This window comes from Acomys minous (genome assembly GCF_964271855.1).
Source record: "Acomys minous genome assembly, chromosome: 7".
Classification (NCBI taxonomy): domain Eukaryota; kingdom Metazoa; phylum Chordata; class Mammalia; order Rodentia; family Muridae; genus Acomys; species Acomys minous.
In genome coordinates, this window is record NC_140488.1 from 52841220 (window position 1) to 52854684 (window position 13465).

Below are 13465 nucleotides of genomic sequence, written 5' to 3' on the forward strand. Positions count from 1 at the left end.
CTGTGGTTTCTTATATTGAAAAATCTAGGTCAGCATCAAGCCTCTTGATGCTATTTCTGTTTTACTGATTAAGAAATAGAAGACCAAAAGGTTTTAGTGACCTGTTCAAGATGTCACAGGTACTAAGAATCAGAGCCAGGATAGAAATAGTTTCTGTTATTCACTTGTGGTGCTTTACATTAAAATCTTTAGCCAGTATTTCTTCTAGCACTCACTTTCTGGCAGTCATTGTGTTATGAGATACCAGAATTTCCTTTTTATTTCAGCCATTTGGCACTTTAAGCTTCTTATCAAAACTTACAGTAGACAAGTGAAATCTATACAAAATGAGTAAATATTAAATGGCTACTGCCTTTGGGTTTGAAAATTTTCCTGCAGGTTATTGGTGCACAGTTACTAAATGCCTCCTCATCCTACAAAGCACCTTCAATTTAAAAACACTAACTCAGCACTTTCACTAAAAAAAAAAAAAACAAGTTCTAGAAAACAAAATGCAAGACTTAAAATACTGATGTTTTTAATATGCTCTCATTATGCTGTCAGTTAGTATCTGAATGCATTTCAAAATGTTTTCATGTTTGTTAGCCAATCATGTGTTTTCCTTATAAAAACGCTTTTCACCTATTTTATTGATTTTCCTATTTTTCTGCCTCATTATTGCTTTATAGAATTTTTTTTTTACAATTTCTGAGATTTTATCTGTCAGTTTTGTGTACTGCAAATATTGTCTACCATCCTGTCTTGCTACTTCTGAAGGTATTACTTGGTAACCAAAACTTGCTGCACTTATCTTACCAGTATGGCCTAACAATGCTTATTATTAGGTCTATAATTATTATTATGGCAGTATTTTATAACCCACTAGTAATCAATCAAGACACAGACATCTGTTATATTTTAAAATAGCCTTAGTTAACCTGGGGCAGGGCAGATATTAGTTTCCTAAACTACTTCCCATAGTGGAGCAGGTATGGGACACCTGCCTCAATCTCATGCCCTCTGGTTCTAATAATTTCTATCAAGCTACCTCCCATCCATAATCCAATATACTTGCTAATTGTCATCACCTGAGCCAAATCTCCATCCACACTGGCCATGTGCTTCTCCTCCACCTAAGCCATGTCACAGCCTTCTTCCTCCTCCCCTCTCCTCCAGCATCTCCTCTTCCATAGATCCTCTCTGTCTCCCCAAGGCCTGGAACCTTAGCCATGATTATCCCATTTGCCCTGCCCAGGTGTGATGGCCTTTTATTGGTGAAAAAGGTTAGGCTCTTAGGCAACATACAAGTGGGGCACAGAGACAGCAAGCAGTAATTAGCACCAAAATACATCCAAACCAACCTCCAACAAGAACTTGTTCAGTTTTTATCTGAATAAGTAAGTGTACACAACAACTATATAGAGACAACTACGTGGAATGAGTTACACTTATTGACTATGATACTTTTGTTACTTCATTTATTTGCTCTCTCAGTTACACAAGCAAATTTCAATAGCCTTTACATGACTGAATATATATATATAAAACACTTTTTTTGGTTTTTTTCTCTATTCAACTGCCAATCTAAGGTTAACCAGGCTTGGTGATCTCAGTCATAGTGGTGATGGTGGTGGTGATGGTGGTAGTGTTTGTATGTGTGTGTGTGTGTGTGTGTGTGTGTGTGTCTGTGTGTGTGTGTGTGTCTGTGTGTGTGTCTGTGTGTGTGTCTGTGTGTGTGTGTGTAGAAAGACAGTATGAGGAGTGGTCAAAAGTACTTTAATGTAACCTTGAAAAGTTGATACAACTCTCTCTCTCTCAGTCTCTCAGGGCCTTCCTCTAAAAAAGAAGATATCTACCTATCATAGTATTTATGATGTTAAACAGCTCCAGTACACTAGAAACATTGCTCATACCATTAAACATTAAAAGATAACATTTATTTAGCTCTTACTATGTACCAAGCACTCTTCATGTACAAGTAATCTACTTAACCATTTTATTAATTGCTTTTTCTATCCCTGTGATAAAATACCTAGCAAGAAGCAGCACAGTGGAAGAAAGATATGTTTTGGCTCAAGATTTGACAATATACAGACCATCATTGCGGGAAAGGCATAGCAGTTGGCAGTGCCATGGTTTCAGAAGCATGCAATGGGTACATTGCATGCTTCTGGGTACATTGACAAGAAGCAGGGACAAGATGCAGTACAGAAAAAAAAAGCCTCCAATGACCCACATTCTTCATCTAGGATGTACCTCTTGAAGGTCCAGCCTAGAAAAAAACAGCACCACTAGTGGAAGGGTCGAAATAAAACACATGAGCTTGTATGGAACATTGAACTTCTAAACCCAAACACCTTTCTGATAATTAATAATGTTTTTTAGTTGAAAACAATGAATTGTGGACTAAAGTTTCAGTTTTGTCAGTAGATTACATTGTGTATTTATACAAAAGTATTTTTTGCTGTGTTTTACCACAAAAATAGCACCATGATACATATATTATGGTATTGATTTCTTTATTCAATATATTGTACAAATGTATGATATGATTTTATACATAGACTGTGTAATGTAGCACGTGTTATTTATTAGCAATCTTTCCCCATCATTATTTTGTAAATATCTACTGGTATGTCATAGAACAATTTCCTGTAATGAATTAAAACATCTATTTGTTTATGAACATTTAGGTGTTTTCTGTACTTTCAGTATTACAAGATAAACGTGATTCTTCTACAGGTATCTTTCTGTATGTGTGTACAAAAATTTCTGCAGAGAAGATACTTAATAATAAAAATATCCAGGCAAAGTGTTTAAGCATTTTCTTATACAGGACATCTATGAGTAAACAGGTTTTATAACTTGCCTAAAATATACATTATAAGTCTTGATACATTTACTTTCCAAGACCAGAATTTGTTGAATCTTCTTTTCTTGCTTCTCTCTGCTATAGCCAAAGTGCCTAGCTTGGCAAATAACTTTTTATTTCTTTTACATGTAAGATACCTTTCTAAAAAATTGTGTAATATATTTAGATAAGAATTTTATGAGCATCCTATTTTCATTCTCCTTTCTTGGAGCCAACCTCAAAATGTCTATCAATTCATTTGTTTTATTGGTAAATTGCATGCTCTCAAGTTTCTGCTATCCACATCTACACAAATGATCTACAGTATTGGTGCAGTGCCGCCTCTGTGTCTGCTCATCCTCTCCCTACTGTGCAAGCAAGTTATCAATCATTTGGGCAGCAGCATAAAAATTACCTATGTGCTCAAGAAACGGGGCTGGATACAGAACACTGTAAAGTTTCTTGAGCATCTCATTCAGTCATGGCTTCTCTGGAAACTAAAGACAAACATTTGCCATAGTTACTCAGTCAAGCCCCTTTAATATTTTCATCTGCATGAAAGTCATATAAAACAATATAACAGAATATTGTGGACAGTTTGTTTCTCCATATGCCCATCTTGAACATGTCTGCCAGCCAACAAAGTAGTCTCTCTTGTGATTTCATCTCTCTTGAAATAGCCTCCACTGTCCTACTTTTCTTCCCTTTTATCCATTTGTATTTTACTCAAAATCTCTTCATTCCTCTGTAAGTATAATTACTGGAAGGCATTTACTTGAGGGAGAAGTTGTGTATTTTCAGGACAGCTACAGGGAAATCACCATCTTTGCAATCACTTTGGAAACATGGAAGTTTTCTTGACCTTCTTTCTGGAGTCCACCTTTAAGCATGAATAGGTGAGTTGTTTCCCTTTACAAAGGATTCATTTTTAGTGTGAAAGCCTTTCAGTAGAGTTGAAAAGAAAAATGCTTGCTTTCCTTGTAAGGTTTATAATCTTCAAGAAGAGCAGCCAGATCTATTCATGAAAATTGATAACAATAATAACTTCCTGTGCAGATTTGAGCATAAGTGTACAACTTTTCTAAAGTTGTCACACTTTTAAACCTTATCAAATTTTTTTCTGGGTCAGTTTAGATACCCAATATAAGTGATATCTGAGGGTGGAAGTCCCAGGTTGCTGGAAAGCACTTTGAGTTCTTAAATATATCCTAAGACTTCTGTACTCCCCCCCTCCAAACCCATGAAAACTTGCATGTAGTAATCAAATTAAGCAATCTTGGTATGTTTAGTTTGGGGGAAGGTAAATGCATTAATCCCTCTTCTATCTGTCTCAACCACCTTCCTCTAAAAAAAAAAAAAAAGAAAGAAAGAAAGAAAGAAAGAAGAAAAACATGTGCATGTGGCACTGAGATAAAGAACCACACACAGAATCCTTTACTTAATATCACATCCCTTTCCTTGAGGCAAAGATAGAAAAAAGTGTCCAACCTCAGATGAGAGTAAAACCTCAAATTCCTACAAGATTAATTACCTTAAACATTGGAGCTACGCTCCATGTCATTTCTTTTCCAAAAAGATCCTTTTGGGGAGGGGTAAGGAAAATCATTTTAGATTTTAGAATTACAGAAAAACTATCACAAGAACACAAGGAGTTTATATATATTCCATACAGAGAGTACATCATTATTAAATATGTATGTAAAAATGGTACATTGATTCAAATTACTCTGGCATTAATGTACTTCTATTAACTAAACTGAATGGATTAATTCTTTTTCTGTAATTTCACTGATCTCTCTCTCTCTCTCTCTCTCTCTCTCTCTCTCTCTCTCTCTCTCTCTCTGTGTGTGTGTGTGTGTGTGTGTGTGTGTGTGTGTGTGTGTGTGTGTGTGTTGTCTGCAAATTTGTCTGTGCACCACAAATATTCTGCATCCTCAAAGGGGACCAAAAGACAGCATTGGATCCCTTGAAACTTGTGTTACAAAAGGTTGAGAGCCACTATGTGGGTCCTCAAGATTGAACCTGAAGCAGTGGAATGTAATCTTAGTTTCCAGAATGTTAACATTAGGTCACTGAAAATAGTTTGTCAAAGTATGATTGGAAGAAGATAGTTTAGGGGAGAAAAGTCTCAAGCACAGAGTGCAAAACAATCCTCCTCTCCAATTCTTTTCCCTTAGACTTATCTTCTTCAGGCCCATTAACCTAGGAAGAGATGAAATATTGAAATTTCTTCCAGGTATATTGTATGGTACCAAAACATTAAAAGGCAGTAAGAAAAAAGAAAGGACATAGCAAAGTTATGAATATATTTTCTTGTATATTCATATACCAAACCCTGCATTTTAAACATTTACTACAATTTAAAAAAGCTGTATCTTGTTAGGCTCAATAGTAGACACCTATAATCTCAGCACTCAGAGAGGTAGAGGCAGGTGGATCTCTATAAGTTCGATGCCAGCCTGATCTACAGAGTGAGTCCAGGACAGCCAAGGCTACACAGAGAAACTCTGTCTTCAAAAACCAAACAACAACAAAACCAAACAGAACAGAACAAAACAAAAACAACAAAACATATCTCATATTAAATATAGAGCTCCACTCTACTATAAATAAAAAAATCACTACAGAAATTTGTAAGTACTAGAATCCTTAAGATGCCTTGATAGACTAGGGTAAACCACAGACATTATATTTGTTATTGCTGTTTTGAAAGAGAGATCTGTTATGCAGTACTGATTGGCCTTAAATGCATGGTTACTCTTCTACTTCAACCTCACAGGCATGAGCTTCCATGCACAACTTCTAAGAATAGCCTTTTGTAAGCTGATATAAAATCATGATATAAATTATTTTTCAGATTCTAATGGTCTAGCTTTGGTGTACAGCATTTAATTTAAATGAGAAATAACGTTTTAATAACATTCAGTCTGAAATATTCACATTAATGTTGTTCATATAGATATTGATCTTGTCCATCCACCAGTACCTCCCTACACTATCCTTCAGTGTGACCCACTTCAAATTCATTCCAATTTTATGTCTTCTTTTTATTTTTATTTTTGTGATAAATCCCCTGAGTTCAATTACTGTTGTTCATATGCATATAGGCATATGGCCATCCACTTGGGCATAATCAACCTGCTAGCAAACACTCCCCTACAATCAACTCTAATAGCTCCTCCTCTGACAGGGATGATTTTTAGGGGTCCCTTCCCCATCCTTGTTAGAATATTACCTGGCTTGTTCTTGTGTCAATAACTATAGCTGTTGTGAGATGAATCTTGAAAACATCCTGTCATGTTAGGAAGTACTCAAGAATGTCATTGTTGTATTGGCCACTTTTTACCTAAAAACCAGTAGCATGAATCTCAATGGAAGAGAAAAATCTTGATTGATGAGACCCTCAGAAGGAAGAAAGGTGGCTTAAATTGCCTTTAATATCTTTAAAAATGTGTTGTTTTATCTGTTTGAACTTTGATGTCTTTTGTCAGACTTGTGCATTTAAAAGATAATAGTTAGCTTTTGCTTTGTTTTTGTTTTGTTTTCTGAATTTAGCCAGTGTCTGCTTAATTGTAATTTCAATCCTTTGTTCTCATAGCTCAAAAGCAACCTCTTCTCTGGAATAGTCAAAATGATTCTCCCTTTTACTTCTGTAAGACTAATGAAAATCTAATACTAGGTATTAGTTCTGACACACAAAGCCAGGGGTATCTCCAGGGCTAATAAGTTCTAATTTTGGCCTGTAGGTCAATCCTAGACACATTGCCCTTTTTGTTGAGAGGCAACATACATGGTAGTTATGAGTGTAGGCTGAATAATCAGAAAAAGCTGTTTGTTAATCTTTTTACAAGCACCTTGGTCTGGCCTTTTTCAGGATCTTGTGTTCTCCACAGAAAGAGTTCACATGAGGCAGAATGTAGTAGAGAAGACAGAGGTGACCAAAATGTAAAGCACAATTCTCTTAATGGATAAGAGTAAATGATAGCCAAAGGAATCCTTGCAGAAGAAAATTCTGTAGAATGAGAGGGAGCTATGGCAAGAGAGTATCTCATCTACCTGTATCCTTAGGTTGATTGTATTTTATTTTCCAAGTTTTCTAGACCAAATGACTATCTTTCCTGTGGGTGGTAGGTGTCATTGTTCCTGTCCAGGTGACTGACAGACTTATTTGGATTAATGCTTAGAGAAGGAGACAATGGGATAATCTTCCTGGCAGTTTAGAAAGTTGTGTCTCCAGCTGACATCTGACATCTGACTCAGCTCCTATGCTGTGTACCAAAAGTCATTTTACAGAACAGGTTAAACAGAAATAAATAACTTTTAACAATAAGAAAATCCATGCTTTAGTAGGATGCTTTTCTTAATGGGCCTACAGAGTACTTGGCTATCTACACCTTCCTCCCATATGATCTTATAAATCTTAAAGATGGGGTGGCTGTGCTACTTTCTCTTTTCATGAGTTATTTAAATTCTGAATAAGGATTATCATCCTTTCCTTAAAAAACAATGCACTAAAACAGAAGGTAAGGTCCAAAGTTATGAGGAAAAGATCCATTCTCAATTACCTGCTAATTTCTAACTAGATACTTAAGTCCTGCCTCAGCTGGAAAATGCATATGATGATAGTGTTTATCTAGGTATGTTGGTAAAATAATAAAATACTGAACACAACCTTTCATATTCTTTCCTGACCGCCTGGGCCTCCATGCTCTTTCTCTGAATCACCTACCCCCTATACAACTATTTGCTAAACTCTAAGACTGAACCTGCCTATTTTGTTGGGCCCTAACACAAAAGGCAAGACTTCTCTTTTCTTCTTACCCAGCTCCTTCCTTCCAGTAGCTGCCAAGACTTGCAGCTTGCTTGTGTTGTTTTCTCTAAAGTTTTAATAAAACATTATTTCACTATGAGTTTGATTTTAATATATTTTATGAACAAGATTAACAACTGTCGAAAGAGAATTTCAATTTCCTGGTAAAACAAATGCCATGGATGCTAGAAATGGCAGAACCTTGCAAGGTAGACCACTCTTTCCTTAGAAGATAAGGCAATTATCCATGAGAGCAAGGCTGAACCCTGAAAATGAGTTGATCATCATCTGAGAATCATCTGGCCCCCGCATCTTTGGGCCACTTTAAAGGAGCATGACTGATACAGTTATTATTTGAGGTAGGTTTCTTTCCATGTTCTTAGTCTCACAGATAACTTAGAAATGAAAATAGAATAAAGGCTTTAGCATTACATAAATACGTCATTTTCTGAAATCACAATTAAGATTAACTGATATCTGTTTTAGTATGAAAAAATATCACAGGCACATTTACACATATAAATGTGTCTTCTGCAGGTACTGAGCATTGGCTTTCTTATTTCCATACAGACAGTTGTGTTTGTGAGAAAGAGCAACATTCAGAAAATGTGAATGTGTAGCGAAACGAGCCCCTTTTCCATTCTCACATTTTGGGCTTATTGATAATGCCAAAATGTTGGTCACGTTGTAAAAAAAAAAAATATTGAACTAGAGAAATAGGATAGTAGATGTGGTCAAGTCAATTTTGGCTCTCAACCTAAGAAAATCAGTTACAATACTAATCGATGTCATTAACAGCAATCTTTCCTGAAGTGAACAGTCTGCTAAATATTCAAGAAAAGATATTGGACAGATACCAAGTATCAATCCCTGGTTGTATGTAGTCTAGTCAGAGCAATCCCAGTGATATTGCACACCAGAATCCCTGGGTCCTAGTTAGTGTCTGCAAAGTGTTTTGAATGTGTGAGCACCATTGAGGTGCTAATTGTAGCTGTTTATCATCTTTGGCTATAAAACTATAAAATCTGAGGAAGATATATTCACATGATAATTACCGTTCAGTCCTTCAAAGGAAAAGTCCCTGAAGCAATTTACCTATTTCTACTAAGCAGAGTTTGACAAGCCAGTTTTACCATGAATTTATTGGAAGTCTATGATCTTGGCAATGTTTCCTAATCAGTGCTCCATAATTTGAGCCATTGTCAAAAACACTCTCCGTGTTGAAATAGCCTGAGTTTCCTTACCCCAGGCAATTGCTTTTTTGCCAGAATCCTAGTGTGGGAAGGCACTGCTTTCAGCTTCTGTCTGCAACTGAGAGATAAAAGCCAACCAACTAATTCCTTGGAGGAACATAAACAACTGAATAGGGCAATCAAGATTAAGTAGGATACCTTCAGTACAAATGCAATAGGTGCTCTGGACTGAATTCTAAACTATTTGCAAGAATGCAGTGCTAGAGTGTAACATGAAGAATAAAAAAAATGTTAAAGAAAATCCACATTCAAAAAACCCTCTTTGCTGCCTTCATATGGCAAATGTACTCAAAATTTGAAGTTGAAGAATTGATTCCTAAAACATCTAGTAATGCTTATGCAGATGGGAAAGTGGACAAAATAGACATTTAAACTTTCATCTTCACACATCCAGAAAATTTACACCATTCCCAACCTAAAAATTTCACTGATACAGCCATTCTGTATAATAAAAACCTCATGGATGTACTCAGTTCTGAAAATAGGGTAGGGAAATACTCCATTCACAATGATTAGACTGAATGTAGGGCAGTGTTAACATGTAAAAAGTTAATCAGTTCAAACTGTTATGTTCTTCTTATCTCCCATATTCACTTTTAAAAGAACACAACTAAATCACACCTCACAAATGCTCACTCTCAGTTATATTTTATAGCATTGCTTAGTAGACTGATATTTTTTTATACCAAAGTAATGAATGTTTTCTAATTTCAACTAACTGACCATGATTGTTAGAGTCCAGCCTCATGCTAATAATGTTCATATGGTCTTATAGGGCTCCAGATTAACTGAAAATAGACCCTTTCTATCTTCCATTCCATATTTCTATGTTTAGTTATTGTACTATAGAATCTTTTCCAGCTTACTCATTACAAAAAGAATATTGTGCTGGAGAGCCCTTTTCTTCTAGCTGTCTGACAGCATTAAGAATGACTTTCTAAATGCGATTTGAGGAAATAATTCATCTTACAACAATAAATGTTCCTTCAGACAAAATGAAATAAAGAACTAAACATGAATTAAATGAATTGGCGACAACCAGTACTAATTTAGATAGTTTAAGGTTCCCAAATCACCTGAATTATTTAAACTATATGTCTCTCCTAGCAGGGGATCCTAGTTAACTGTTTAATGGTTTCTTTTCTTTCTTTCAACTCTTTATTTGTTCTTGTTCAGCCAAATATTTCAGTCTCTCAAAGATCTTTGATAAATCTAGCATCGGTCAATGGTAAAACAATAGAAAATGGAGACCTTATTCCTATCATTCATGTACCAAGTACATGTTTGACATCACTATTCATAGTCATAGAATTTTAGGGGCAATTTTAACAAGATAAGTGCATCAATATGCAATAGAATTCTTAGTAACTTAAAAAGCTTGTTAAGAGGAGCCCTCAGCTTGATATTATATATGAGAAGGAATTTAAGGTAATCTTCTGCTATGTAGCTGGTCCAAGGCTAGACTGAAATACATGAGATCATTTTGAAAAAAAAAAAAAGAGAGAGATAGAGAAGAAGAAGAAGAAAGAAGAAGAAGAAGAAGAAGAAGAAGAAGAAGAAGAAGAAGAAGAAGATGAAGATAAAAAAGAAGAAAGAAAGAAAAGAAAAGAAAGGAAAAGGAAAGAAAAGAAAAAGGTCCAGACACCTCCACTGCTTCATATAGTAAATTTAAATCTTTTTTTTTTTTTTTTGTATCTTTACTTTCCTTTATTGGAGCAAGATTCCTGACATATACAGTGATGTCTTTACTAAACAGAGGCCTGTACAGAAATTACACACTATCCATCTAGACAGATTTTGGTTACACTATGCCTATTGATGGAGTAGCTCTGTTTATAAAGTATTATTCATCAAAAAGCTTTGAATTTAACCAGGCTGTCCATTAATCATCTCTGAAAAAGTGGCATTTAATTTTAGCTCTATTTTACAGCATTAGAAAGCTTATGCATCAGGTAGCTTCTGAAACATTGTTCTCTGCACAATGGAACTGAGCAGACAGAGCTCTTCATCCACCCAGACTCAGAGTCACATCTGAGAGCTTCTGCTACATAAACTAGGCCTGAATACTCCAGATCATCTCAAGGAATGCTTACTCTGATAGCCCACCTTCTTGGCCAATTCACACTGCCAATGAAGATATGCCAGCAGCAGCAGTCCTTTGTACAGATGGCATTAGAGCAACAGGTCAGTGAAACAGTGGGAACAAATGCTGTCATAATATACAGGTGACAAAAGGCCCATTTTTAAAATTGTGAAATTGAGATAAAAATCAAGGGTATAAGTCCATGACAACAAACTGCACCCTTATCACTCAGTTACAGAGACATTAAGACATAATTCAAATCCCCTTAACTCAGTCTGCATAGCCCTGAGGTTATCCTACAAAGTGCGTATCAAAAAATACCAAGTTAGGGAGACAAAGTTTGACATGATGTCCTTATGCAGGTCAAACTTGAAAGGTCATATTGAGCATCTCTTCTGACAGAAAAGCATCAGGTCCTTTGTGTACACATTGGTTTTATTGTAACAAGGCAACTTGTACGTTTCAACATTTAAAACGAGCATATTTTTCCTTCCAGTGAAAACAAACAAAAATTAAAATAAAAAATTCAAAATAGAGTTACAACAGAGAATGTCAACTCCAAATAAAACACTACAGATTTTGCTGATTCTCCCATTGAGTGACAGGGCTCAAGTCGTCATTGGGAGAGAATTTTATTTTAAAATTATCACCTTAAACTGCAAGGATGTCCTTTCAGCATCGCAATTAAACATACCAAAGTATAATCATGTTGTCAAAATGCTCATTTAACCCCACCAGACACCTCAAACCCACCCTTTGCTGACCTTCCATACCCCCTTTTTTCTTTTTCCTTTTTAAAAAAATAAACAAGAGAAAGTAGACAGATACATGCTAGTAAATGCTAACTATCTCTATTCACATAGAAACATGGTGTAATCTCTGAGCCCAATATACAGAGAAAGGAAAAAAGCTAAAATTCTATTCTCTACTACAGAAGGGCGTAGCACCCTCAAGCAGAGCCAGGAGATCTGGAGGGCTTCTCTTTTCCCCCCCACAAAGCACAGTGTTGGTATTGAATCCACAGTTTTTGAGACAAGAAAGGAATCCACAGTTTTTGAGAGAAGAAAGGTTAAAAATGAATTCAGAACAGAAAAGTGGAGGTTCTTTTCCTGTTGCATTTTGCTCAAGGTATTTTTCAAATTAGTTGAGAATCATGGAGTTAAGAGAGACCTCAGAACAGGGTCACTGAGCACAAGAGGTGGGGGAGGGAAATGACTGCAACTTGTTCCCAGGGACTGGAGAAAATTTAAAATAGTAAAAACAATATAAAAAGGAAGGTTGAAATCCATTGGTCTTCTGTGCTAATCATCCTTGCTTTCTTCCTCCTCTTCTTCCTCCCCTTCATCATGATCATCTTATTCACCTTCATCCTATTCCCCTTCTTCAATATCTTCCAACCCTTCCTCCTCCTCCTCCTCCTCCTCCTCCTCCTCCTCTACTTCTCATTCTCCTCCTCCTCTTCCCCGTCCTCCTCCTTCTTCTTCATCCTCGTCCATATCACAAACCAAATAGTACTGCAAGGGATTTGATCATTATCATCTTTGATGACCTCTCCTAACTCATCTGCACCTGTATCAGAGCAGTCAGTGAACCAGGTTAAGAAGCTCTCTGGCTCTTCGTGCTTCAGCTTCCTGCTGTCCTTATTCTGCGTTTTACTTGAGCACTTTGTCAAATTCTTTCCATATTTCCATTTGATTTCGGTGGACATTGAAGATGAGTCACCACTCTCATTCAGATGAAATTCTTTAGAGAGAACTTTATTTTCAAAGTAAGGATTTTCATCAAATAAAAATCTATTCTGTTACCTGATTTAATGTCTTCAAATTCTGTCACTTCTACTCTGCTCAAATAAAGCAGAGCCTCCTCATCCTCCTCCACAAGCAGTGTGGACACTTGCGGACGCTTGACAAATGTTACCCCAACGATTGGGATTTGGGCAATCAATTCTGACCTCTTATGAAAAAACGGTTGGTGGAGTTTGTTATATTTTTGTTCTGTTTTGAAAATGTTCTTACTGGCTTCTTTATTAAGTCTGTGTATTTCATTTTGAACTTCATCAATATGTCGAATTGCTTCTTGGTGTTCTTTTTCTCTTTCTGGACAGGAGAGGCCGATGTGTTCTCCAGATTCAGGACAGGAGCCCATTTGGATTTTTTTGGGCAGAGACAGGATCTCAGATTGTCGTTTCGGGGCCATGGCACTAGGGAGATGGCCTGAAGCCAGAGGGCAGAGATGCAGTGTTCACAGCAGGAAGGAACTCGCAGGAACTCCTTAAATCTTAAGGAAACATTTTTATTTCTAGTGTTGCCAGGAAGCCAAGAGGTGGAGTCTAAAGGGAGGGGCCTTTTCTGAATATCACTCAGGCCTGAAAATATCAGTCTAGCCACATAACAACCTTACTTGGTAAAATAAAGGCACTAAAAAGAAGTTGGAATAAATAGGTTTACTCTATATACAAGCAATGAAATCCAGTTGGCTCATAGAAGAAT

The 13465-nt window shown here is 36.3% G+C and overlaps 1 pseudogene across 1 annotated transcript in view; it reads right to left on the reverse strand.

The window, feature by feature from the left end:
• LOC311601980 (protein SET-like) overlaps positions 1 to 13172 on the reverse strand; it is a 468622-nt pseudogene extending 455450 nt beyond the window's left edge. The window contains exon 1 of the transcript in view: positions 12478 to 13172. The product of the transcript in view is annotated as a protein SET-like (transcript). The remainder of the gene's footprint in view (positions 1 to 12477) is intronic.
• Positions 13173 to 13465: the final 293 nt, after the last annotated feature.